This window comes from Zeus faber (assembly GCF_960531495.2).
Source record: "Zeus faber genome assembly, chromosome: 1".
In the NCBI taxonomy this organism is placed as follows: Eukaryota; Metazoa; Chordata; class Actinopteri; order Zeiformes; family Zeidae; genus Zeus; species Zeus faber.
The window spans coordinates 32161032-32188259 of NC_137193.1; the positions used below are offsets into that span (position 1 = coordinate 32161032).

Sequence of the window (27228 nt, forward strand, 5' to 3'; positions counted from 1 at the left end):
GACCTCTGCAAAGGACATAAGGGGAGCAGGGAACAGGCATTCATTTTTGTTTCGAAAGAGGAAAAAGAAAGTAGGTACACGCACAAACCCAGTTTCATGCAGGCTACACTGTATGACCGTAGGCACACACCTCTCACCAGACGCATATACTCAACCCCCGCCCCCTTCACTGTAAACATCAACCACAATGCAAGGTGATGTGGTCTGTAGCGCTGTGGTTTGGCGTGCTGCTCTATTGTCCCCTATTCAAACAGGGGTAGCGTGTTTGCAGACTCTTTTAAACATCCCACACACTGCATATCAGTGGCGCAGACTACTCGGACCCACTCTGTGTGCGGTTGCGGGTGTTTATGTGGGAGTTTAAAACTGGGAGAAATGCCATGTAAAAAGGTTTTTTGATTCGTTTTTCATTCTATTTTTTTTTTTTTTTTTTACCAAATATTGGCAAGTAAACTGAATCAATAATGTATTATCTCATCTTAACCCCGTAGATATGTCGGCCACTGGGATCGTAGCGGTCGGACGCTCTGAAAGAAGCAGTGCAGATAGCGTGATATGAAGCAGACTTAAATATGAATTCCACATTTAGAAACAAGTAAAAACAAAACCATTAACACATCTATCACAGTAGTGCATGTCACGGTTACTTTGACCCCACGCAAAGCACCATTGCTTTGTTTCCTAGTTTGCACGCTAACAAGTGCACAGCCGCCTCCATTGCAACTTGCACCAGGGCAGACTTGGAGCCTCACCAAGTCAAACAACGAGAGCAAAGTTGACGTACTTCATAGCAGAGCTAATAGGTTCAGACCAACCGATTGGCCCCCATACAATGCCCGCACGACAGGGGGAGATCAATCCAAATCCCTGCCAGAAGATTTTGAAACCTGCCACTAATCATTTACTGACGGTACGGTGTTCGACAGCAATTGGCCATGAAATCAAAGGCTGGTTTGTGGCTCTCAACCCCGAAGAGCTACCGTCGAGGTGACTTCAAGAAGGGCTGAGATGGGGGGAGATAAGTGGCCAAATGTAGATTGTGCTTGTAGGCAAGATAGATAGATAGATAGATAGATAGATAGATAGATAGATACTTTAATTTGAGTTTATTGCAATTTAAACACTACTTGGCTTTCAATCTTGTATGCTGCTGTCGCTCTCCCACCCCAGTGCCCCCCAGCAGCATGTACATTTAACACGCAATCGCACCCTTGACCCAAACCGAAACCTCGTGTCCGTGCGTGAAACTCCACGGCCGCCTTGACAAGTAAAAAGTGCCTCACTGCTCGTCGTCGTGTGTGTGTCGGCAGAAAAACCAACCCCCCCCCCCCCCAAAAAAAACCAACTTCCCCAGTTGAAGGGCGAGGCTTATTTTGGCTTTATTTGCCAGCATTCAAGCTCTCTGATTCCCCATAGCGATCACTCCGAGCGCTGCAATAGTCAGCGCCGCCCCCCCCTCTTTCCTCTTGAGCTCCACGTTAAAGTTTTGACGTCCACGCTGCAGGATTTATTTATATATATATATATATATATATATTTTTTTTTTTTTAAGGAAATCGTTTCCCTCAAAGCCGCCGCCGCCGCCGCCGCCACCACCACCGCAGGTCATTTCAGGGCAAAGCAGCGTTTTCGTCCGGTCTCTTCGCTCAGTTCCAGGGCAGCGGCGGGGAAGAACGAGCCGACCGGGACCGAGCCACCCACCGCGGGACGGAATGCGGTGTACTCGAGAATAATATCGTTTCGGGGGGGCACCCAGCGTCGTGTTGCATATGCGGTAGGTTCCCCCGTTGTCGTTCACCCCGCACACACACACACACACACACACACACACTACAGTGGTCGCGGCGTGTCGCTATGGAATATGACAGTCGTGCCAAGCGTTCCGGTGTAAACGCGTAGCAGAGACTATTCTCTGACTTCCCCGAGTTGGGCTATTCCACGGGCCCGGGTAACGTCTCCTCCACGGTAGCCGGCAACGTTACGTAATTGAGGTTTGGTGCATTTTTTCCCCATTTTTTTTTTTTTTTTTTTTTGTTCTGTTTTTTCTGGGTTTTTTTTTAACAAGATCTATCATTTTAAGATGACACGTCGCGTGACGCGGTCCTCCGTGTAGTTCTTCGCGCCGAACCCGCGCGCCCGACGAGCCCACGCGTGTCCGTCGGGGCGTAGCTTCAAATCCGCGACACACGATTGAGTTCGTTTCATAATTGTATGTGAGTCGTTGTCCGTCCGTGTCGAGAGTTCCACCGCGTCCGCGTGATGAAGTTGAAAGCCGCTTTAATGCGTGTCCGAGCCCGCGCACTGCCCCCGCAACACCTCTAACGTTATTTTGCCGAGTTATCAAAGATAAGGACGTTGCATAATTTCGCCCTGTCGTGTGTGTGTGTGTGTGTGTGTGTGTGTGTGTGTGTGTGTCCGTCGTGTCCTATACGGCTTGCCGTAGACCGCACTCTGGGAGGGTATCTCAGGTCAGCTGGCTGCGCCCCGTGAGCCGCGTGAAGCTAATGCCAATTTATGCGCTTTTTGCGGAGAAATAATCATCATCGTCATCAGCCGGTCGGGCAGAATTGACGTGTGTGTGTAAATATACACATATGTGTGTGTTTATTTATATATATATATATATATGTGTGTGTGTGTTATTATAAATAAATACACATAGGTGTGTGTGTGTATACACCGTGTTGCAAATGATTATGCGAATTGGATTTGAGTGTCCTAAACATCTCATTTTTTGGTTTTTCAATTTAAACTCATGGATGGTGTTGTGTCTCAAGGCTCTTTGGATCGCCGAATTCAATCTCAGACACCTGTGATAGCCTGGGACGACTTAAGAAGGACGTTCCACATTATTAAGCAGGCAAACAGGTTTCAAGCAATATGGGAAAGAAAAGGGATCTCTCTGCTGCCGAAAAGCCTCAAATAGTGCAATGCCTTGGACAAGGTATGAAAACAATAGATATTTCACCAAAACTTAAGCGTGGTCATCGTACTGTGAAGAGATTTGTGGCTGATTCAGAGCACAGACAGGTTCTTGCAGATAAAGGCAGAATGAGGAAGGTTTCTGCCAAACAAATTCATGGCATTAAGAGAGCAGCTGCTAAAATGCCATTACAAAGCAGCAAACAGGTATTTGAAGCTGCTGGTGTAGGATCAAGGTGTAGGATCCTCCAGAGGTTTGCAGTTGTGCATAAACCTACTATTGGGCCACCACTAACCAATGCTCACAAGCAGAAACGGTTGCAGTGGACCCAGAAATACATGAAGACTCCTTTTCAAACAGTCTTGTTTACTGATGAGTACCCTGCAACCCTGGGTGGTCCAGATGGATGGAGTAGTGGATGGTTGGTGGATGGCCACCATGTCCCAAAAAGGCTGCGACGTCAGCAAGGAGGTGGTGGAGTCATGTTTTGGGCCGGAATCATGGGGAGAGAGCTGGTCGGCCCCTTTAGGGTCCCTGAAGGTGTGAAAATGACCTTGGCAAAGTATATAGAGTTCCTGACTGACCACTTTCTTCCATGGTACAAAAAGAAGAACCGTGCCTTCCGTAGCAAAATCGTCTTCCTGCCTGACAATGCACCATCTCATGCTGCAAAGAATACCTCTGTGTCATTGGCTGCTATGGGCATAAAAGGAGAGAAACTCATGGTGTTGCCCCCATACTCCCCTGACCTCAACCCTATTGAGAACCTTTGGAGCATCCTCAAGCAAAAGATCTATGAGGGTGGGAGGCAGTTTGCATCAAAACAGCAGCTCTGGGAGGCTGTTCTAAATCTTCCCAGAGATGAAATCTTGTATACATAACTGGGTCTGTGGCCCAATGCAAATATGAATGGTTGTGAGTCACTGTTCCGATGAGCACAGAGGCACGGTTGCAGGTGGAAGCTGGGTTGAAGTTGGATTTTTGCAGGAACAATGTTTGCCCAGTAGTACAAGTCCCTTTGATGTCTGCCTGAAACTTGTCATGCTGCTTTTTAACCTGTCTGCCCCACCCCTACATTTATCTTGATCAAGTCTGTACTGTGCAGTGTTGCTACTGGTAATGTTAAATTGCTGCTCGGAAAGTATTCCGCAGCAATGTGAATTTGGGTCATTGTGACTTGGACTCAAGTTGACTCGAGCCACAGTTTTGATGACTAGCCAATTGACTTGACTTGACATAAAATTAAATTACTTGAGACTCGACTTGGACTTGGAAGTTAAAGACTTGTGGCTTGACTTGACTTGAGACATGATGACTCAAATTTCTTGTTTGTGTTCACCTTGATTCACTGAAACTTTGAACTAAAACGCAGTTTGAGATTTCATTATCAAACACAATTTGGTGTTTAGAAAGTTGTAAGTTGTTGTGGTGTAGTTTGAGCAGCCACACCTGACCTGGATCTAGGTAATTGGGGCCCAGGATCAGAGTGGCTGCATACCTGTTGGTTGGTCTAATGAGCAACAGGTAAAATCCCCATCCCCACACACACTCAGGAGAGAGGAGCCCTGTCATGACCTGCATCCATCTGCTCCTGGGCTTGTTCTATCAAGCCCCCTCTCCACAATAAACTTGTGTTTTCTACAACCTCTTCTCTGTGCTGGAGGGCTCTGAACATGCCACTTGGATGGCGCATGGTAGGCGAAACTGCCATAGTTCTAAACAAGAGACAGTGTTTTTTTTCTCTTCCGTGTGAAGCTCTGTGAGCTGTGATTGGTTCGCGACGCGCCAACACTCCATGTTTTTTTTTTTTTTTACATTCGCTCCAATGTGCAGATAATGTAAAGCATGGTGATCTAAATTACGTCACATATTGCTGTAAAGCAGTTCTGCTGTTGATGTGTGACATAGTGATGGAAACGGTATAAAAGCCAGATTGATATCGGTCGTTGTCTTACATTTTTGACCACATCAGGATTGGTAGTTATGTAGCCAGTGTGTCCTGATTTCTAAATTACTACAATTAACAAAAAAACACTGATTATTTATCCTGTACTTATCTGTTTTTACACTACTTATTAGTTACTCATGAAAATAAGCGCGGAAGTCTGACTAGGCATTATAAATCCATCCATGTTGTTTACACTTGCGCTTAGATGGACAGCTCTCCAAGCAGTGTGCCATGCTGCGTTCATTGTAAACGTGGAAATCGAATTGTTTTGGAACTGATGATGCGTTCACAGGAACTTGGGGAAAAAAAACACTTATTAAATATAATCTTTTACATATTTTTTAAATGATCATAAAGTTCTTTGTATTTTTATTATTTATTTATTTTATTTATATATATTTTTCATTATAAAAGGTAAATGTTCTCAAATATAGAGAAGTTTTTGGAATTCATCAAAATAATGTTGCACTTTTTGACAAAATATCAAATAAAGAGGGACTTCATTAGGGACTTGATTGCCTTAACTAATGACTTGACTAGACTTGACTTGCCCAAGGAAAAATGACTTGGGATTTGCTTGAGACTTAGTTCTGACTTGGATAAGAAGGACTTGGTCACATTTCTGGTACTCGGACCTTTCACTTAAGTAAATGCACAAATACCATGACACAGAATTACTCTAGTAAAAGTGAAAGTACCACATTGACAATTCTATTTGAGTAAAAGTATTTGCTATTAAGAGTTCTTAAAGTACTTGTTGCATCCAGTACCCTGATATAACAGATCCTTGCGGTGTTCATGCATATCTTGATTATAATAGTGTAGGCAGTGTCATAGTCCTTAACAAGATACTTAAAGAATGAACTTTAGTAGTAGGGTTGGGCGCTAAAGGGATCTCGTTAATTTTCATTATAAAATCTTCCACGATAATGATCATAAATTTAAGAGATTTATTTTTAAAACAGAGGCCATTTTCCATTTTCTACCCATAGACATGACACGAACAGCCAGTCGTACAGAGCAGAGAAACAACCATGTGACACAAACAGTCAATCATACAGAGCAGAGAAATAACCATGTGACACAAACAGCCAATCATACAGAGCAGAGAAATAACCATGTGACACAAACCGCCAATGGTAGAGCCGGTGCTTCCTCCGGTCTCTTCCCGGCTGTGCGGAAGAGCATCCCTCGGCCTGCTCCGAACAACCCCGCATATAATCACAGAGCCCAGATTCGGAAACTTTTCGGACTGTTCACAGACGACGATGATGATTATATTGCATATTTAAATGTATAAGACATATATTTATATATATTTATTTATCTCTCTTTTGTTTACATATTTTTATTTAACGTAAATCTGTGAGAATACACTTAAAACTGTAAATTGATTATTATTGTTATAAAATATATAGTGTGATAATTATCAACATTGATCAATATAAAAAAAAAAAAAAAGCATTACTCTGAGACTGCCGCTAGTCTGACGGTTAAGGTTTTTACCCTTTTTTTAAACGAAAAGGTCGAGAAAGGCTGAGAACATAAAACTGGCTACTACACCCAAAATTTCTTATGGAAAAGTTATTTGATATGCTGCATTTGATGTACATACCACTTGAGACGCAACCCCATCGCCCCTTGAAAGTGTTCGCTACCAGTCTTTGCTTTACAATTATCCCACTTTAAATCTTGAGGCAAACAAGAGTTTGCTGGTTAAAGTTCCAATCTGGTCACAGAACTTCATGGTTAATCCTGGCAGTTCTAGCAATGGAATTTCATCTTGATATTGGGTTTCATGTTTTGAATCAAATTTAAGCAGAAAAACTCAACATAGAGTTGGGTTAAAGGTGATAATTGTAGGATTCTTGTGCTTTCACTGTTAACAGAGGCATAGGACTTAACATCCATCACTGTTTTTAATGGTGGTTAGTTTGTTGTTTAATGTTGTGTCAAACTGCAAAGGCCTGGCCAAAGAATATAGAGGAAGATGTGAGAGCCTAGTTAGGAACTGAGGCCTTGGCGGGGGGTTGAGTACAGTGGCTTAAGAACAATGGATCTACGTAGAGCTGCATCATTGTTTTCCTGATCTTTCATATAAGCCTAGACATTTTATGGACCACGCACCGCCCTTGACCCCTACCGTTCCACATCGGACTCCGTCTCTAGTTCAGTGGACTGAATTGTCATCTTCAATTACATAATTGGATTTGCTGGAAATGCAGACGACCCCATACTATGGATCGCTTATCTGCTAATACAAACCACTTGTGTTCTGAATTGTACAGTACGCAAAATAAATCTCCGATAAAACAATTTCCTGTCACAGTCTTCCAGTGTAATAGTATTATAATAGTTTGATGACTCGATTGAATAATCTTAAATTGGACTATAATATGATTTAAAAAAAAATCAATATTGATTTGTACAAAACAATAGAGAGAAACTGAGAAACTTTCAAAACACAGACTTCTAATGAAAAAAAAAAAAATCTCACAACCATCAGCTGACGTCAAAGAATTAAATCACAATGCGAGACGATTCCTTTATTTTTAATTTACAATCGAAAGGTTCTCAGTTACCTAAGAAGTTGAGCCAAAGATAAAATTCTGAATTGTCAAGATTGTTCTTGGAAAAAAAAAAAAAAAAAGTTAAATTTTTCCCCTGCTTACCTCCCAAAAAAATCCAAAATGTTATGTAATGCATATGTTCATTCAAAGCAACATGGTTTTAGATGGGGGGGCTACATATCCTTGTGGCAGTTTCGCCTACCGTCCCCCACCCACCCAAGTGGCATTTTCAGGGACATCCGGCACAGAGGACAGGGATGTAGAGACACAAGTTTATTGTCGGAAGTGGGTCAGTTGGAATAAGCCCAGGAGCAGATGGAGATGTGTCATGACCAAGGCTACTCTCCTGAGTGTGTGTGTGGGGATGGGGGTTTTACTTGTTGCTCATGAGACCAGTCGAAGAGCAACAGGTATGCAGCATCTCTGATCCTGGGCCCCAATTACCTAGACCCAGGTCTGATGTGGCTGCTCAAACCACACCATCACCACACCACAATTCTCATGCCATTTCCATAAATAAAACCAACATTCAAGTGACTGTCACAGACATCAACCAAAAATACAAATCATTCCAAACATGAAAACATTTCAAATGTAGTCATTGTGTCATTTTCTTCCGCTGTATGGACATGGTTGGAGCACCCAGTTACGCTTCTAAAAGTTCTTAACAAACCATTTTAAGAATGTCCTCTGCCTCTGGGGAACTCGGCATGACTGGTGTTCATTGACGTGGCTGTTTTGGTGTGCAAAAACAGTTTTTTGCTTTTAACTAAGCCTGTAGATCTCTATTTATGAATAATGCTTCAAAAAATTGATTGTCCAGATGGTAAGCGTTGTTTCAGGTATGACTGTCTTATTATGCTATGATATGATCTATGCTATGATAAGCTCATAGATCGGCCTAGAAGGCCTGATTCATTCTAATCGTCCCATGTAGATGAGAAGGATGTCTAACTTGTGTGTCTTGGGATTTGGACACCGATTGGTCAGAAAGAACTTTTTGAAGAATTTTTTTATTTTTTCTTCTCAAGACACACGACTCGTTGGATTTTAGTCTTTGCTTGAGTGGAGCTGTCAAGAGATTGGCTAGTGCGGCAAACTTTACACAACTGTGCTTTAAAATACAACAAGGCACACAGACTGTAGGGGAAGGAGTATGGCAACTGAGGAATTTGTGCAACGGTGAGCGAACAACGTTCATTTGAACACATTTATTTTAACACGTATAAAGTGGTTTTGAACTACAGAGAACCAGGAAGGGAGTGGGAGCCGGTCCAGAGTTTGTTCATGCAAATGATGGGAGAAGGGGGACCGTGCAGGACCAGTGTTTGTCCTGCCTTCTTGTGTTGATGAACTTAACCAATTTCCCTATCAGATCTGGGGTGGCCACGGCGGTGGCCAATGACATTCAGCTGAATCTGAAACAGTTTTAAAAACATATAGCGATAATTTCGTCTGGAGCTTTCTCGACTCTCTTATCTTGGCAAAATGTGCCAGTACGTGCTTAGTCGAAACCATTTTTCTGACTGCGAGTCAGAAATCTTCGGATTATTGAATGGCCAAACCCAAATAGGGTTTATGGTGTTTGGCAGGCTTGTTGTGCTTGCAGCTGTCAGAAACAACTGTGTACGTGGCAAACATGCAGTTAGTCGTGAAGACTGGGATTCAACAATTGTCAGCTGTTGGACACAGAGCCTGCAACATTTCCTTTGCAGGAAAATGTGGTGCAACCATCTGCCTCTCTTGTGGTGCTGGTTTCAAATTTATCTCATGGCCACGCTGTACTCTCTGCGCCTGCTGTCATACTCTCTGTCACCCTCGACAGAGCCTGTCCCATAAAGCGTAGTTGTGAAATATAATCTTTGGGAAAAGGAAACCTAATTTTAATGTGCCGTACATTTGCGGAGCTATGCTCTTCTTGCGAGTAGCTGTGGCTTGGTCAGAAAATGTTTTCTCTCCTGTCACTCAGTGCAAGGTATTGCAAAGCCAGCAAGTAGACACCCACCGCCTGGCTTTCAGACAGGAGGAAGTGAAACACTATAGCTAGGCAAAGGAGAAGCTGGCAGCTAGATTTTGTGTGTGTGTGTGTGTGGTGATATTGACTCCTATGGCTATGTTTAATGGCGAATGGACCAGTAAGAGTTGTTTTTTTTTAAATTTCTTTTATTTTTTTTTTAATTTCTGGAATGAGCCGAGAAAATATTACTCCTTAATATGATTTTTTTTTTCTGTAAAGGGCTCTGAGTCTTATAAAACAGCCCACAAAATGTTAAAATTATTGAAAATGTCTTGAATTTTCTTCTTGCTGAGGGAGACAGCATCTAGTTGGGTTTTCTCCTACTTAATTCACTTCCAGAAACCCCTACAATGTTTTTCCGAAGTAAGCTGGTTGATGGCAGATGCTCTCAAAGATGGTGGATTACACAATTCTATGCCTGTCAATCTATCACAAAATAAAAGTACATCTTCTCTTCTTTGAAGATTTTGTGCCTTGTGAAGATGACATTTTTTTGCAGTGTGTGTGTATGTTAGCCTTGCATCACCAGATCAGTACGCAAAGTCTGGAATCTCTGTTCATTTAAGATTTCCAACGGGCGCAGGCCAAAATGTCTCTGGATGCAGTTGGACAGACCTACAACCAATCAGAGCAATGAAACGTGTGCCCTAGCGCTGGGCTAGTAAGTTGGTAAATCAAACATTTCCCAAATCCTGTCGGAAACTCGAATTCGAAGTCGAATCATCAGTCGGAATCCTGTCAGTCGATGGAGATTCTTCAAGTTGAGCAGTGTTATAACATTTCAGTGGGATATCATTTCAAGGAGGAATTACAAATAAGGGGAATTTCAAATATATTTTTACAAGTGTGAATCGTTCACGTCCGGCTGCAAACGTGGCTCTCTGTGCCCCCTGTTCGCAGTGTTTTTAGTTGTTTTATTTGGAGGAACGGGGGACGAGTACAGATGGGTATTGTTAAGACTTTAAAGGTACTATTACTCTTACCCTTTAAAGGTACTATTACTCTTACCAATACTGCTTATCGATCCGGTACTTTAACAGTACTCGAATCGGTTGTTTTAAAAAAAAATTGAATAGAAATACTAAAACAAATTAAGGGAAGAAATAACACTGCTTTATTTTCTGCACAATACGACTGGAGAGGGGGTGATTGCCGCACTGTCACTCAGAGCAGGGTCTCCTCATGCGTGTGTGAGCCAGGCAGAGGGAGCCGGCCCCGCCCCTCAAGCATGTCTCTGGCGATGGGGAGGAAGAGAGAGAGGAAAGATGTCTCTTCTGATAATAGTGAAAATGCTTCTTAGACAAATATCTTAATCTTATTGCAAGTTAGATACGGGTTATGTAGCCTAAATAAATAAATCCAATACCGTTACAGTAACAGTAATGTCTGAGCTTATTGATAATATGGTCTTTAATACTTTAGCCCGTTCCCCTCGCCGCCGAATAGTCGAATATTCGCATTGAATAGCCGAATCCGATTTGACTGACAACATTTTGAGTCGGGTACAGCCCTAGATTCAACAGACCGTTCCACAGCAGCGGTAGGTGTTTCAACGACTCTCCTCTGCATCGTCAGATTATTTAAACGTATTAGTTAGTGAGGTTGTGATTGGCCCGACCCTGGCAAGGTCAGGTGGAAAACTGTTTGAATGGCAGGGTGGCCAGAGAGCAAATGAAACATGAGCTGCAGATTCGTCAGGTTCCCCGGCTATGTGTAACTGACGATGGCTGCCAAATTTAAAGATGTTCAATGTCCAATGTAACTAAAAGGATTAGAGCCCGACCGATATGACAGTTTGGCCTATATAGTGGTCATTCATTTCCTTTTTTTACCACATCGGAATCGGCAGTCATGCAGCCGATTGGCCCGATTATAGTGAACACTGATTATTTATCCTGTACTTGACTCTTTAACACTACTTTTAAGTTACTCACCAAATTAAACGCAGAAGTCTACTCAGCATTATAAATACATCCATGTTTGTTTACACTGTTCCTGCGCTTGCTGCTCTCCAAGCGATGCTGCGTTTCGCCATACAAACACGCGTATGGCCAAAAAAAGAGAGGGTTCGTAGCGACTTAAAAAATTTGCACCTGTAGTAGTAACCGACAGTGAAATCACAGTTTTCCGAGTTTGCCTTGAACGCACCACTTCCTGCTTGGAGCGCTCCATAGCACCAGCGCTCAGAGCGGGCATTTGCCCGAAGGAGCGATCTGTGAGCTGCTCCGCCGCAGTAGGAAATGGAGTAAATGAAATACATCTACAATAAGAACACAATGTTTTTATTTGCCTTGTTTGGGAGCGGAGCTCTGCACCGGAACAGCGCCGCAGCTCCGATCAGTTTTTCCCCCGGTCTTTATTTGAGGCAGGCTTGTATTTTGTTAGTGTCGACCACAACCCTGGCATTTATTAGAGCCCTGGTTTTTATTTGACTACCGGTTTATATTTAAGGAAATACGGTATTTCAACAGACCTTCTATTCTCCGGTTTACCCGCTGGTCACCGGCCCCCAAAATATAACCACTTTCAAATTTACTCAAACTTGGGAGATGTTTTTTCACAAAAGGCAACAAATGGCGCTGTGGGACACACAAGAATGTCCTATCAGAATGTCAGCCTTTTTTTAGCGGTTAGGTTGTTGAGAGGGAGGCATCAGTGGGAAAATCCTGTGTCCTTATAAAAAACAAAAGTGGGATTTTCAGGAAGGTTACCTTAACCTAATTACATTGTACGGTATCTAAGGAATGGTATAACTTCCGGTTTATAATTTAATTACATTTTGCGCATTTTGGGTGTCATGATAGTAAATTCCAAGACGAGAAAGTCATTTGCTGAGAAACTCTTATTCTTACCGTGCTTTTAATTTGTTTCATTCCTTTGATTACTTTATTATTCTACTTGGTAAATACATTTTGCTTTGCTTTTATTTCACTATCTGATGGCTTTTTAATGTAAAGCACTTTGAGTTATATCGTTATGTCATGTATGAAAGGTGCTATACAAATAAAGGTGATTATTATTATTATTATTATTATTATTATTATTAGCATTATTATTATTATAACTCCCCACTCGACTTGAGTCTAAGAAAACATGTTTTTGTTCTCTAGAGTGCAGACGTTGGTCCTTCTGCCACATTACTCCATAAAACCCAGAATGTCAGATTCATTGTAAAACCCTGTGTCAAATCTGTGTGGAGAATTGGAGGATGGTGGGGTTGGGGGTTGTGGAGCAAAGCCCAAACTTAAGTTCTTGCCATGAAATGGGAAAGATTCTTAGTCAAGGCTTTTTAGCCGACAATGAATTGATTGCTTGCGAACGTGGCAGAATTCATCTCATTACTCCTTATTCCTAACAATATATCAATATTAGTCCTATTATTTGCACAATACTCCAATATTTCCAGTTTTAAGCACGCAATAGATATATTTGTTAAATTAATTGGCCCTGAGAGGACATCATTGTGGCAGATAACATACAAGATGTACTCAAAGGCAAGCAATTACCGATTCAAGAACCTTTTTAGTAGAATCCCTTTAGCGCTGAATTCTCTTATTCAAACATTTTGGTCAACAGAGCCCGTTTGTCTTCCTCTTTCCACCCTGCTAGGTTGCTCAGTCAGTAGGCAGTGTAGGCTGCAAAGTGCAAAATAATCTTCTATTGTAAAAGGTTTACTGTATTGATTTTGTGTTTATGGTTAATCCTATAAGTCAATTGTGCTCGATATTCTAGTGTTTCTTTGTGGAGTTTGAATCCTAACCAGCTCCTCTGTTCAGTAGCCCTATATGCAACTCGAAGAACTCTTTAGGAATTATTTGCACACGCAGGCAGTGTTGAGGGTCGTTACGCAAAAAAGTCATGTATTACACATTTCTCGTTACTTTAAAAAAAAGTAATGCTTTACTTATTACTCCCTGTAGAAAGTAATTTGTAACACAAAACAGTAATTGTTTCTGTTTATGTTGTAAGTGTTTTGGGGAATTAAGTACTGAAACGGTGATGAACATTGCTGTTTGGTTTGATCACCTCAGCTTTTTTTTTTTTTTTTTTATGCTTAGATTAATAGCTGTAATGCAATTTCTGATTTTAGGAACAGTGACACGTTACATTATACATTACAGACAAATGTAATGTGGTTCCTGTAACTGCTGCTTGGTAGCGCGTTACCCCCAACACTTCACACAGGCTGTTACCATATAGCATTGAAGTAGACTCATCTAATAGCATCGTACAGTATCAATATCAGCAGTTGGATATTGCCGCAAAATCAATTAAATTAGAATCTTACTCAAAATGAATTTGCAGTGCACAGTAAACCTCTCTTGCCCCCAGTGTTTGTTTCCTGTTGCTTTTGTGAAAATGACTGGAATGTCCGATTCAGGTTTCTTTGTGGGAGGGAATCCCATGACCATTCCAAAAAGAAAGCAGCGGTGTTAATCACAGAGGTCACCATGCTGCATACAAATTGGAAGTTTGCTGAATGGAGCAAACTGTGCGCCAGAAAAAAACCCAGAACCCAATCTGGTTTCAGCCATGCCAGAGCGACGCAAAGGCGATTCGGAAGGCTCAAGGTTCAGTCGTCTTACGTTAGCTGTACTGCACTGTCTGAATTATTGCAGCTCTCAATTTGTCACTTAGTTCATATCAATGACTATAATGTCGCTTTGCGGTGGAATGAACTTTTTTAGATATTGAAAGGGCACCTATTTGAATGCGTGTTCCTTGTCAACTGGGCTACTCTGCCGTGAGCATTCTCAGGAGACAAGCAAAGGTCAGGGATCTCACCTTTGGAAATAAATGTCAGCCATTCAATGAACTGAGGATTTTCATTTGACACGCTTCTGAGAGAGCTGCCCAAGGCCTTCAGTAACGCTTGATTTACATGGGCCTTGTTGTACCTTTACCCCGTATACACAAACCAGACAAGTTTGGAAATGTTCAAAGTTCACCGGTGAATAAAAATTAACAAACTTCTCCGCTGCACCTTTTCTCACTACGCCCGCTGCTCCGCTTGCATGCTTTGACACACATACACAAACACTACAACCTACGAGAATCATATTTCAGGGTTTCTGCACCTATTTTGTTGAAAGCCCACGATGAAATAGAATTTTGTGCTTAGGTGTGTGATTTTTATTTATTTATTTATTTATTATTATTATTTTTTGTGAAAACCTAGATTCAGATTCATCAAGATGATGAAAGGCCTCTATGTGGGCGGACCTATCTGGTTCCTTTGCCTCCGATTGCATCGCCAGCTGTGTGGCCCAGAGTGTCTCTGAGATCTGTTCTGAAGCACATTTTTGTGCGGCATGAGAAGCTTCCCCTCAATCGCCCCTGGCAGTCAGTGTGGCAGTGTTGTGTGTTTTGGTGCTTTGGGGAAAGTCTTGAGAACTGCTCTCAGGCTTGGTGGGGGTTGAATTATTCAGAGAGAGAGAGAGCGAGAGAGAGAGAGAGAGAGAGAGAGAGAGACCGAGAGACCCCTGGCTGTGCAGCTCCTTGGTTTGAGGGGGTCAGCTGAGGTAAGGAGCCATGTCATTACCTTGGGAGGAAGAGACTAATCTCTGGATACCGAGCCGGAAAAAGGAGCCGGAGAAGTTGGTAGATATAATTTTTGATTGATCAGGCAATACTTAATTGACTCTTTTTATGGCAAGTCCCACCTCTTTATCGCTGTAGAATCCCACCAAATAATATTGCCTTGCAGACTTGGGAAGGGTGTGTCATCGTGTCAGTAAGTCCCCCAACAACAAAGTATTGTAAGTTATGAAACGCTGTTCTTTTCAGCTTGGTGTTTTCACAGGAACTATTCGCAGGATAATTTTTCCCCCTCGCCTTGAGGGGAAAAGCCTCCAAATTGCCCAAAATTTGACAGCATGGACCATATGATATGATTAAAATCCAAAAGACCCCTCATGGTGAGAATTGTGGAACACAGGGCCGCTATTCACAGCAATATGGAATGTACAATAACTAGACACGGTGCTTAAGCTAAGCGTGCCTCTCCTGCATCTGCCAAATTTTTGGGGGCATTTGGAAGGTTTCTCCCGTTGAAAGCCGATAGTGTTTGACTCTGATGTCTCTGATCTTTTTCGTCAGTTCCGGGGAAGTGGCCCAGAAATTCGCTTTGAGGCCATACTGTGCAGCAGTGTGAGCGTATGTCTGCTGTTGTGTAGCGGCCGATGCGCAGGGGATCCTCTTCACATGGTCAAATTGGATGCCTGCAGTGCACATTAATTCTGTTTTTGTCCTATTTGACTTACTGTCAGCAGTCTTTTGTCTTTGAAGAAAAACTAAAACACATTGGAACAAATAATCAAAGGTTAGATAATTTGCAACGACGCACACAGCGCTGATTCGGCCGACTCGAGGCAGCGGGAAGGGGAGCCATGCTGCCGTCTGCAACCAGGGCTTAACCACACCCCTTGGTCCGCCACACTGCCCTATAATGGTGGTTATAGATCCGTTCTTCAGAGAGTACAGAGAAAGGGTTGTGCAATTTGTGCGGCAAGAACAAGAACCACAATGCACGTGTGGCTTCACCTCATCGCCACACATTGTTGTGACATTATCCTCAGCGGCCCCCTTCACTTGGGGGGTGTGTGTGTGTGTGTGTGTGTGTGTGTGTGTGTTTTTATTTGTTTTGGGGGGGGGCTTCACCTTGTAAAGGACGGCCGGTGTGGACACCATCCAGCAGCGAGCCCAGTTATGTAAGACTCTGGCTGTACTGCGCGGAGCAGCGTGGCCCCTGCACTGTCCTGCTGCCAACACGCACAGGAGGCATTATCAGCGCACTCCCGACCCCTTCCCTCTCCCCACCCACACCCAGGTTTTGAGGGCCCTGTAGGAATCATATTTTTGCCCTGTGCAGCAGCTCAACTCATTTATCTTCCGTCCTTTTTCTCTTCCTCTATTGTGGTCTTCTGTGCCTCCTTTTGTGTTTTTTTTATTTTTATTTTATTTTATTTTTTATGCTGCTCATATCTCACACTTTCAACTAACTCTTGATTTTTTTCATTATTTTCTTTTACCCCTATCCTCTGGAACACGTGTTCTGTGCTGCAGCAAAATCAATGACTCAATACATTTTTTGTTTTCTAAACAGAATCTTCTGGAAACAAGCCAGACTTACCACATTCCCATCAAGTATTATTTATTTTTTTTGCAGGCAGAACATTTGACTGTATTTCCAGCATCCCATCAACCATTTTAATGACGTCAAAAACAAACCACAGCTACATGTGACCTTGCAGTATAACCTTATACTTCCGTAAACCTTGGAGAATTCAGCCATTTTTGCAATTCCGCCACTTTTAAATTTCATTGGTACATTCAAGTGATATTGCAAGGTGTTGTGAGATTAAGTTGTGTGTTATTAAGTAAATTAGGTGCCCAACAGTTACATTTGAAAATGCCTGTCGGGCATTAACCACCTCCTACCAGGCCAGGCTCCTACCGGAGCTTGAGGGGAAGGTCACCCTGGGGACATACTGTATGTGAAACTGCGCAAAGCCACCGAGTTCTGCATCATGATGGCCAAGGGTGCGGTGCAAGATGCAGGCCGTGATGGGGTTTTTGGTGGTAACGCAGTGCCACCTATGGCTGAACCTGTCCCAGATATCTGAGAAGGAGAAAAACAGGCTCCTGGACGATCCGGTGAAGGTGTCAGGCCTATCTGGACCCATTGTGGACACCACCACCTACAAGTTCGAGCAGCAGCAGCAGCAGCAGCAGAAGAAGTCGTGGCATTGACTAACTTCACGCCCCGACGGACCCGGTCCCCGTGTCCAAAGCCCCGGCAGAGCCCCAGCTTATCGTGGGAGCAGTCGGGATCCAGACGGCCCCCAAGAACGTCGCGGGCCCAGAGCGGACCGGCTCTGGCCCAGGAGGTGTCCCAGCCTCCCCCTGCTGACAGGATGAGGGGCATGAATAGGAATCTTTTCCGCCGTCCTCAGCAGCCGCAGGCTTCGGCAGTGAGGGGCAGGAAGGCGCGGAGGGTTTGAGCGGCTACGGAGAGGGGATTTGTTATTCTGGACCGTCTGCTCGACCTCAAGTTTTGGCACAAAAAAGAAAGTTATCACTGTACCAAGTCCTGTGCCAGCGGAAGCCGTGTGGTTAATGTACACAAAATACACACACAGTTTTTATTTCCCCTCTCTCCCTCCAGTGTGTTTATCGAGGTCCCCTGTCCACTCAGAAACATGAGTGTCATGGCCTGAAACGAAAATATGAACCCGAGCCCTCAGGTGAGGCCGGGACATGGCAACCAAACACATGAACACAAGTGTGAGCCTATGGAGACAAGGCTTTGCACTGCAGCTTGCCCTTCGTCCACCGCCATTTGCTGGAGTGTGATGGTGGAGTCTTGGACTCAACGTCCTTCATCCTGAAGGGAGAGATTGAGTCCTTGTTAGAGAAGGGAGTCATTTGCCTGACAGTTGGCAGGGACAGAAACTGTTTCTTTTGGGGTTTTTTTTCAGCAGATATTTCCTAATTTAAAAAAAGATAGCTTTTCTCTGAGACCAATTCTGGATCTGAGAATTTTGAAGAAAACATTGAGAAAGCTCCCACTTTGAATGTTAACACACAATCACCTGTTCAAATCTATCTGACAGGGAGACTGGTTCATGTCAGTGGATTTGAGAGGTGCTTATTTTTCATACGTATACCAATTGTGGAAAGGCACAGGAAATATATGAGGTTCGAGTTTCAGGACAGCGCATACGACTTTTGTGTTCTCCCGTTCAGTCTCTCTCTGGCCCCCAGAATGTTCACTGTTTGTGTGGAGAGAGCTATTACCCTTCTGCGCACCCAGGGAATAAAGGTTATGTCATATCTGGACGATCTCCTGATAATAGCCGGCTCAAGGGGATTGGCACACTCCCACACAGGGGCGCTACGCGACCATCTCCGCAACCTGGGTTTTCTGGTGACTTTGAAAAGCAGCTCTCTGGTACCAGCCCAGTGTGCTGTGTGTTTGGGTCTTGATCTGGACTCACGGTCGATGCGTGCACGACTGAATCAGACAAGGAGGATACTGCAGCTCACATGCTGTCCCTGTGCAAGGTTGCCAGGGCATGTTGGATTATGGTCCTGCTGGGCTCGATGGCGGCTGCCTCAGCTGTAGTCACACCGGGTCTGTTCACGATGAGACCCCTGCAATGCTGGTTTATAAAACAGCGGGGGCGTCCATCCCGGAACCTCTCCCCGGTACTGACCATTTTGAGGAGTGTCAAGACAGCCTGAGGTTTTGGCTGACTCCCGACAACCTCATGAAAGATCCGGCTGGGTCTGGTGACACTGCATTGGGGTGATCAAAACTGATGCCTCCCTGTTCAGTTGGGGCGCTGTTTGCGAGGGCCGGATGGTCAGCGGACGCTTGGGGGCCCACGAGACCCAGCACAACAATGTGTTGGAGTTGGAGGCAGTCTGGCTGGCCCTGTTACACCTCGCACTGCAGGGGAGGAAACACCACATCCTGATACGTTCTGACAACACCGCAGCAATTGCTTATATCAATAGTCAGGGTGGCGTCTACTCCCTAGCCATGCATCGGGTGGAAAGGATTTTGCTGTGGGCTCATTCCCACCTTTGTTCCCTGTCAGTGTCTCGCATTCAGAGCAGGTAAAAACCTGGACTGGCTATTGACCCATTGAGGTGGTGGAAATAATTCAGGTGCTAGAGCCCCATCAACGAGGGCGCTTTACACATCCAGCTAGCCTTTGACTGCTGGTGTGTGTCACATGAAGATGACCTTGAGGAGGACAAGAGGACTATTGGTCTATGTGGAGTGTTTAATGTGGTGTTTTGAGAGCTGCGAGGTGTTAGCCTGCGTACAGAATGGTTGAGAGTGGTTACCGTCAGGTGATACAAGCTTTATTCGGTATTGTATGTATTGTATTGCTGTATTCGGAATCCCCACCCATGAGCATTGGGGTGGGTCTGGGGCGGTGGTAATATAATTTACCTCCACAGCATATGAATTGGTTCTTATACACTGGGATTTGGTCGTATGTCTGGGTTCTATGTCTCGGCCTTTGGGGGCTTGAATAGGACACATTGGTTCTGACCTTGTCAGTGAGGCAATATGGCATAGTAAGAACTCAAATTCTAAATGAAGTAAAGCTTTTGGGTTGTGCTACAACCCTGATTTTACGAATGAAGAACGAAAGTTCTTGCCGGTGGCCTTAACGACCAGCTCCATCAAGAGCTGAAAAATATGTCAGGAAGTATAACAGGCGGTAACCCTGTGTATATAAACTGAGGGACGAGCCGTATGATGGGTGCCTTAGTGGCCCAATCAAAGCCTGTCGGGGCCAAGTTGAGAATTGGTTGCTTTAAAGGGGCTTTCAGCTTTATTAATTGGAGCTGTCTGGAGACAGCTTAAGGCATAGTAAGAACTCTAGTTCTTCATTCTTAAAACCAGGGTTGTAGCACAACCCAAACGTTATTGTCCAATGTTACTGATTTTATTTTTAAATATTGGCCCCTAACCGACCTATTTTTTATACCCAGTACGTACTCATTAGCATATAATGATGGACATCCAGTGTTTCCCTTATATGCACCTAACAGTACGCCGCTTAGGAAATATTCAGCCACTGCTGAAATGTATTTTTTTTTTACAAAAGGAGATGAGAGAATAACAGAGGGTTCTTATCTCTTTAGAAACGAGCGGTATATTATTTTGAGCTATGAACGCTTCATATCCAGGTCACTTCACACACCTGTGTGTAAGGCATTTAAACAAGAAACTTTTCACTTACCTGACAATTATGACAACAAGCACCGGGTAGATGTCAACAATTAAGGAAGCAATGCTGATCACGGATTCAAGATTATCATTTGCCAAAGGGAGCACAGTCCTGCAACTTCACCACAGCGTGCGGAGCTCTGTTGGCTCGGTAACGGCAAGTGGACAGTCAATAGAAAGCCACAGACCAAAAACCGCAAGTGGAAACACACTGTAGCACGTGCAGCGCATCAGGGTCTGTAGTCTCGCGAGACTGGGACACCTGGTGGCTGTAATGCGTATTTACCGCGAAAATCTACTGAAGACACAAGTATTTTGGATAGCTGTTTATAATAATAACCGTAAGCGTTTTACAGTTTCTCTGAAACGCAGCGCGATTTTCTGAGTTTAGGGGGACTCCCCCCGGTTTGCCGTCTCCTGGTGGCTCGCCTCGCGGGGCAACCACTATGCGGTCTACACGGCGCAACCCTCTTGTATTTAAAACAACCATCCGTGTTTGCCTGTAAACCAGAACTTTTCATTGTTAGAACTCACCGTGTTGCCTGTGGAAAAAGAGCTGCACTCTCAGTGACGGGTGGCCGTTTTGGTGCTGTGTCGGGCACGTCATTTAGTTGTTGAGTTTTTTCCTCGGATTACATTTTCAGTAATTTACGTTTCCATGGTATACGAAAAACCTTGTGTATTTCTGTGATTAATTACCATTGCACGGCTTCTATTTTTGCTTGCTGGATCTTGAACGCATCACTCAGTCGCACATTTCAGTGGTTTTAACTGGACTCGGTGACAAGTTTTTGTGGACTACTTCTTATTGTATTTTTCATTAATCCGGCAAAGTAATGTTGACCACGGATTTAAAATATCAATCCAACACATCTACTGACATCTATCAGGTAACAAGCTATATAAATACACATGTAAATCGATAGTTTGGTAACGTCCAACCACTACACAGGGACCAAGTCTACGCCGCGAACTGGACAAGGTCCAACTGGACATTCTCAATCAGAACCTGTACATTTATAGGAAATAGTATGATGACATCATTGAGCGTCTCACTGTAAATCTCATCTCGTTCATTTTGTTTACGAATTGTGATGTGTCTGTTAACAGACAGCTGAAAGTTTTGGGTCAAAGTTGTTCGGTTTTTCATGAATTTCTGCTCTGTATGTGGATTGATTTGGATGAAATTTAAACCACGAGATCCTTGTGACAGTGGTTTAAACGACACCCTAGCTCTGTTCATAGCTTCTGCCGAAGTATGTCTTCCAGATAGTTTTAGCCGGGTGGGACATATTTCGGCGTGAAATGCATTGGCCCGTGTCTCTAAAATCGTTCAAATTTGGTTGGTTTTTCGCTAATATCTACTTTGCATGTGGATCGATTTGGATGGAACTTCAACAACAAGGTGTTTGTGACAACGCGGTTCAAACAAAACGTAAAACGTGTTTGTGTGTTACGCTGAAGTTGGTGTTCCAGTTCGTTTTACACTTCAAAATTCCGAGGCGGGCTGCACCCCTTATAATAATAATAATAACCGCCACCACCCATAGTACGCACGAAAAAAATGTTTGGCGTGCTTGTGTGCATGCTTCACCTCCGCTGCTACAACTCCATCCTAGGGGAAACACTGACGTATGATCTTTTTTTCACACACACATCTAACGTACTTAAAAGAGCAGAAAATCCACTCACTTTCCCAATATCTGTTAACTTTGATGAGGCTTTTGGTCGGATTGTTGTTTTGGGAGTAATATTACATCAATATCCACAGATTTATTATCGTTAATAATTAAATATTTAAAAGCAAGCAAAAACAAGAGTTCTTCTAGCCCTGTTATTATTTTCTGTGCTTTTCTCACATTGTGATCTCAAGATCTGGAGTCAGATAATCATTGTCTGTATTACAAATTCATCAGGGTCTCTCTTCAAATGTTTTGGTCTTGCAGCGAGGCCCTGGGCAAGAAAATATAATCTGTTGTACAGTTGTCCATAATGGCCTATCTTGGTTTTAATTTCAGGGCTCTCTTGTGGAGGCTGGATTTGTGTTTTGGCCTGCAAGTGGGTGGAAGTAGGTGGAATAAGGAGAATTAATGAAAGAGGCAATGGTTCCCGAATGCAGGAAAAATGGTTATGTTGTATTCTTTTGATTATTTGACTAACTGAAGTAGTGACGGCTGCAACGAGCCATGAGCTTCATTCGGAATGGTGTACTATATAATAAATAATACATGTTCTACTACTTTTGTCCAATGGGATTTTTTTACGTGAGTAAAAAGAACGATGTTGTCTCAGTCATGCTACATTGTCCTAAAGCCACTGCGATGTTGCATACATCGCAGTGGCTACTGGCTGCTTTACTATATTTCACCGGTTGTAGAATGTCATCTTGTACTTTTTGCATACTACTTGATGCATACTATGGTTTGAAACATACTGTAATAAACATTATTTGGTGTACTATATAGTATGCTTTAGTATGGAATTTCGGAGGCAGCATTGATTGCATATAGTGAGAAGATATTTTGTAGGCGGACCCACTTACACATAAACTGCTGGAATACACAGGCTTCCGGACAGAGGGAGGTGGGTGTGGCCTTGTACACTGCATGGGATGTGCAGGGGATTAGCAGTGAGTCCGTCCCAATAAAAGAGACCTGTGTCCGTCCTGTTTGACGCACTTTGTGTTCATTCCCGGTTCTGGCCTACTTTCTCCAAATTGTATGCAGTCTGGCTAAAGGCAGCTCTTCGTATACTGAAGCTCTTTAAATGTCAAAAATGTTTTGTGTTGTTTGGTTATGTGTTTTCAAAAAACCTCTCAATCTTTCCACAAGCAACCGACGCACATTCAACTGTCAGCTGAGTGTGAAAGACTTGTTTATTGGAACAAATAAGTCCACAGAAAGAGAACATGGGCGACGACTGGTTACAATTATAGTACTAGAATAATCGTGTTTCATGCAAAAAAACATTTAAACATTTTAAGCTTAAACAAAATAATTGTAAGTTAAATAGAGATAAATTCACAATATTTTATGAATATAATTACTATTGATCATTAAATTGACATTGTTAAGTAATAATATGATGTTAAACATAATAGCATTACAACAATGCTGTTACATATGACAATGTACGGTATATTCTACGCAATATTCCTTAACAAACAAGTCATGCTACAACATTCACCCATTAGTGTGTGCGCGTGTGTTTATGCCGGGTGACGACGCAGGCTTACATGACTACTGGATTGTATTTTAGGAAATACGGTAGATACAATGTACCGAAACGCAGATGCCAGAGAGCGACGGACAGAGCAGTAAAGTGCTCCGAGCGGCGGATACATTTCTACTACTATACTATACATTTTTTTCCGAATGTTAATTTTCAGATTTGAACGTCATATTTTTTTACAATTCAAATCGTTTACGAATATCGAACCATCCTCCGACAGCACCAAGACACGCTTGTAGTTAGCGTGGTTTTCATGGTAGACATGCTACGGAAGGAATCAGCGGTGTGGAAATGCTTCAAATTTGAAAACGTAAGTCGCTCAAAATAACCAGTAACACCAGCAAAAGAATGAATAACAGATAGAGTAATTGATCCAGGATGTGGGCTTTCACTGTGGGGCGCAGTGAGTCACGTACGTGGTTCCCCTGCCTCTTTAACCAACACTGCTTGTATCCAATACTTCTCCCTTTTGGTCCTGTACTTCTTTGACGTCGTCTGTTTTTAGAAAAGCATTGAGGTTATGTTGATTTATTTTAAAAGTTGAATCGTTGATGTTCAGCTTCACAGACCATCGTTATTTGTAGTTCGACTAACTGACTGTTATCAGCGAACAAATTGATCAAAACATCCCTCGTGTTGATTTCCGTTCTCCATGCTGCCCACAGCTATCACTTGTTCACAAAGCACACTTTTGTTACTCCGGGGCAAAAAAGTTGCACAGTCAGTGGGTACAATGGTGTTTGGCCCATTTGCATGCGCTTGGGGTGAGGTTAATGATATTTTAAAGCTCCTTTTGCTGCTAAATACTAGTTTGCGTTATGTCATCATATATCAGCTCTGGCAGATGTTTGTTCGAGGAACAGTAAGTAACAGTGAGGTTCTAAAGGAAGCCATAGGAACTAGACTGGCAAGTGTGTCTCCTCCTCTATGGCCCCAAACTGAACCCAGGCCTCTCTGCTCCCAACCCTGTGAGCTACAGTGTAAACAAATGGACAGAACACATTAACTGCAGTATTTACTGAATGTCAATTATTAGCAAAATCATTAGTCTGTTTTGAGAGCTTGAAATGTCAGCAGCCACCGAGGTGATAGAGGAATGACATGAATCAACAACATTTGCAAACCCTCAGGTTCAACGGGTGAGCGAGTAGAATATTACTGATTGGTCCTTTTAAAGTGATTATTGAGCTTTGGGGCAATTTTGCATTCACATTTCCCTGCTTTCCTGTTTTGCAGCAACAACGTCAGGGGTTTGTTTGTTTTTGTTTTCCCTGTCAGGAATTATTCATATGAGACTGCAGACCATGGCCTACTTACCTGTGTCTTGAATGATTTCTTCAGCTTAAAATATTGCATTGAGCTCAAGAGTGCTGTTTGCCGACAGGGGCACATCTAGAGGCTGAGCTCACATTTTCTTGACTTTTAATGTGTGTTGTGAACTCTGTGAGCACATAGAATCAGTAATAACTCTATTAAGGGCCACAGCGCCTAAATACGTATTCATATCAGAGTCTTGGTAAAACACTTCTCAGTCTTGGTGACAATGCTGAAATTAGGTAAGAGGGGAGGCGTATCGAGCAACAAAGTTACATCAACATCCCTTTGCAAGAATTTGGCTTTTTATGGTTTAAAGCAATGAAAATCTTACTGATACAAACCGAAACCAACTGATGCGCACTTCTCTAATGAAGGAATAAAGCTTTAGAATATTTTTTTCTCTTGATTCATTATTGAGAATATCAGAATGGCTATGCCTTTTATAGTGAATTGAAGCCTCCCCACCTCTAAAGACTTGGCAAGCTTTTGGGGATAAACCGGCAGAATCTTTAGCCAGATCTGGAGAACAGAAAAGCACTGAGGCCACAGAGATGACCAGCTCTGCAAACTGCCGCTCTGCACTCTGAAAAAGCCTCATTGTTGCTCAGCTGTTTGAAGCGAATAACTTCACTGCGGCTTGGCAGTGTTTCTCTGCCTGGCTTGTCAGCAATGTCCTTTTCCCCAAGATCTATGTTGTGAATGTTCATGCTGTTAATGACATTGACAGCCAAACGCTGTTTACACTGCGTGCATTCGAAGACTCCAACCCGTGTTCTTTCTGTTTTCCAACAGTATCTTTGGTTATTCATGTTGGTTTTTGTTTAGCGGCATTGGATCAGGGACTGCCCGACCCGCTTGATCCCACATTTACTTTCAGACTTTTTTTCTTGAAACACTCTTTCTTTCTCTAAAATTGTAAACCACTAACTTAGTAAACACCAAGGCTTGTCTCGGGAACAAAAGCAGCACATTCACTACACAACACACACTCACACACACGCAAAAAATAAAATGAAAAAGTGAAGCGGAGTACTTGGAAAAGCAGCATTACGATACTTGCCAAAAACTAGAAAGTCTGCTGATAGAAAGTTGGATTGCCTTGGAGAAAGAGAGAGAGAGAGAGAGAAAAGGGAAGGTCAATCGAGGCAGAGAGTAAGAGACGAAACGAGAGGAAAAATAAGTCACATGAACGAGAGACAGTCTGTCAACGTACCTTTCCGACACTGGTTTCCCAGAGGCTGCCCCACACACACACACACACACACACACACACACACACACACACACACACACACACACACACACACACACACACACACACACACACACACACTCTCTCTCTCACACTTTAAAGGAAGGAAAAGTAGGTCTGCCAAATGTCACCCAGGACTGTGGGTAGGCGAGGTTTATATTTTTTATTTTTTCAGTTTTAAAGGATTTGTTCACCATTCTTCAAACCAGAATAAAAATGTTGGTTCCCATCATTCATAACCACATAACCTAACTATCCAAAAACTTAGTCGACATCTTTAAAGACTCTCTCCAGCCCTATTCTAAGCTGTTAATAATTTTACATGTTGAATGGTGATGTTTAAAATAAGGAGTTTCACCAAAGAATATTCGATAAACTGCAGTAAATGTAGTAACTGCAACTCTACAGCTCTATGCTGTATGGCAAGAGATGATAAAAGTTTCACCGTTATTTCCTGACATGTTTCTTGTTGCCTTTTTGCCTTGGTTTGACTCTGTTAAGTTCCCTAAGTTCCCCAAAATCAGAGCCTTTTTGACCTTTGGAATAGTGAATTTAGTTACGGATGATACTTTCATTTGAAACTGACATCTGACTTCTCACTTAGTGGAAGACGCCATTTGGATTTCAACAGTGCAGTGTGTTGTCATTTTCCGAAGTTGTGATGTTGTTGTTGTGCCTATTACTCTATAACAGCGGTCTAACCAAGTCACAGAATGACCTGTTTGATGGGGTCTTGATAAAGCCCCGGTCACACTAGGAGGGGTCCTTCACATGTCTATGCAGGTAGTGGGCCGGTAGTAAAGTAATAGGCTGGGTAACTCACCTGCTATCAACAGTAAAACAAACATAAGGAAGCCTTATTCCACATTGTACTTCGACTGTATGACTGAAAAGCATTGGCTAAAACCGACTATCAGTCAGCCCGAGGACAAAGACGTTGCGTGAGCGATACGGGAGCACACATAACGTCCATATTCTGCACGTTCTGTCTACCTTGGGTGACAGCAAATTGCAATCCTGTCCTTAACGGTTTTAATTAAGCCGCCATGGGGTTATTCAGAGATTTTAATCTCAATGAGAACCCCAGATTAAATAAAGATAAAAATATGGCCTCGCCTGAATATACCTGGGACCATGCCGATTTATCCATTGTTTCGGGTGTTTCTTTAAGACGTATAGGCACAGATATTGCTGCACCAGCTTTGTAACAACCATTC

General features: G+C 43.0%; 1 protein-coding gene across 2 annotated transcripts in view; it reads left to right on the top strand.

The window, feature by feature from the left end:
- Positions 1 to 1613: 1613 nt before the first annotated feature.
- thrb (thyroid hormone receptor beta) overlaps positions 1614 to 27228 on the top strand; it is a gene marked incomplete at its 5' end in the record, with an annotated part of 90041 nt that continues 64426 nt past the window's right edge. For both annotated transcript variants that reach the window (XM_080017041.1, XM_080017042.1), the window contains one exon: positions 1614 to 1774. The remainder of the gene's footprint in view (positions 1775 to 27228) is intronic.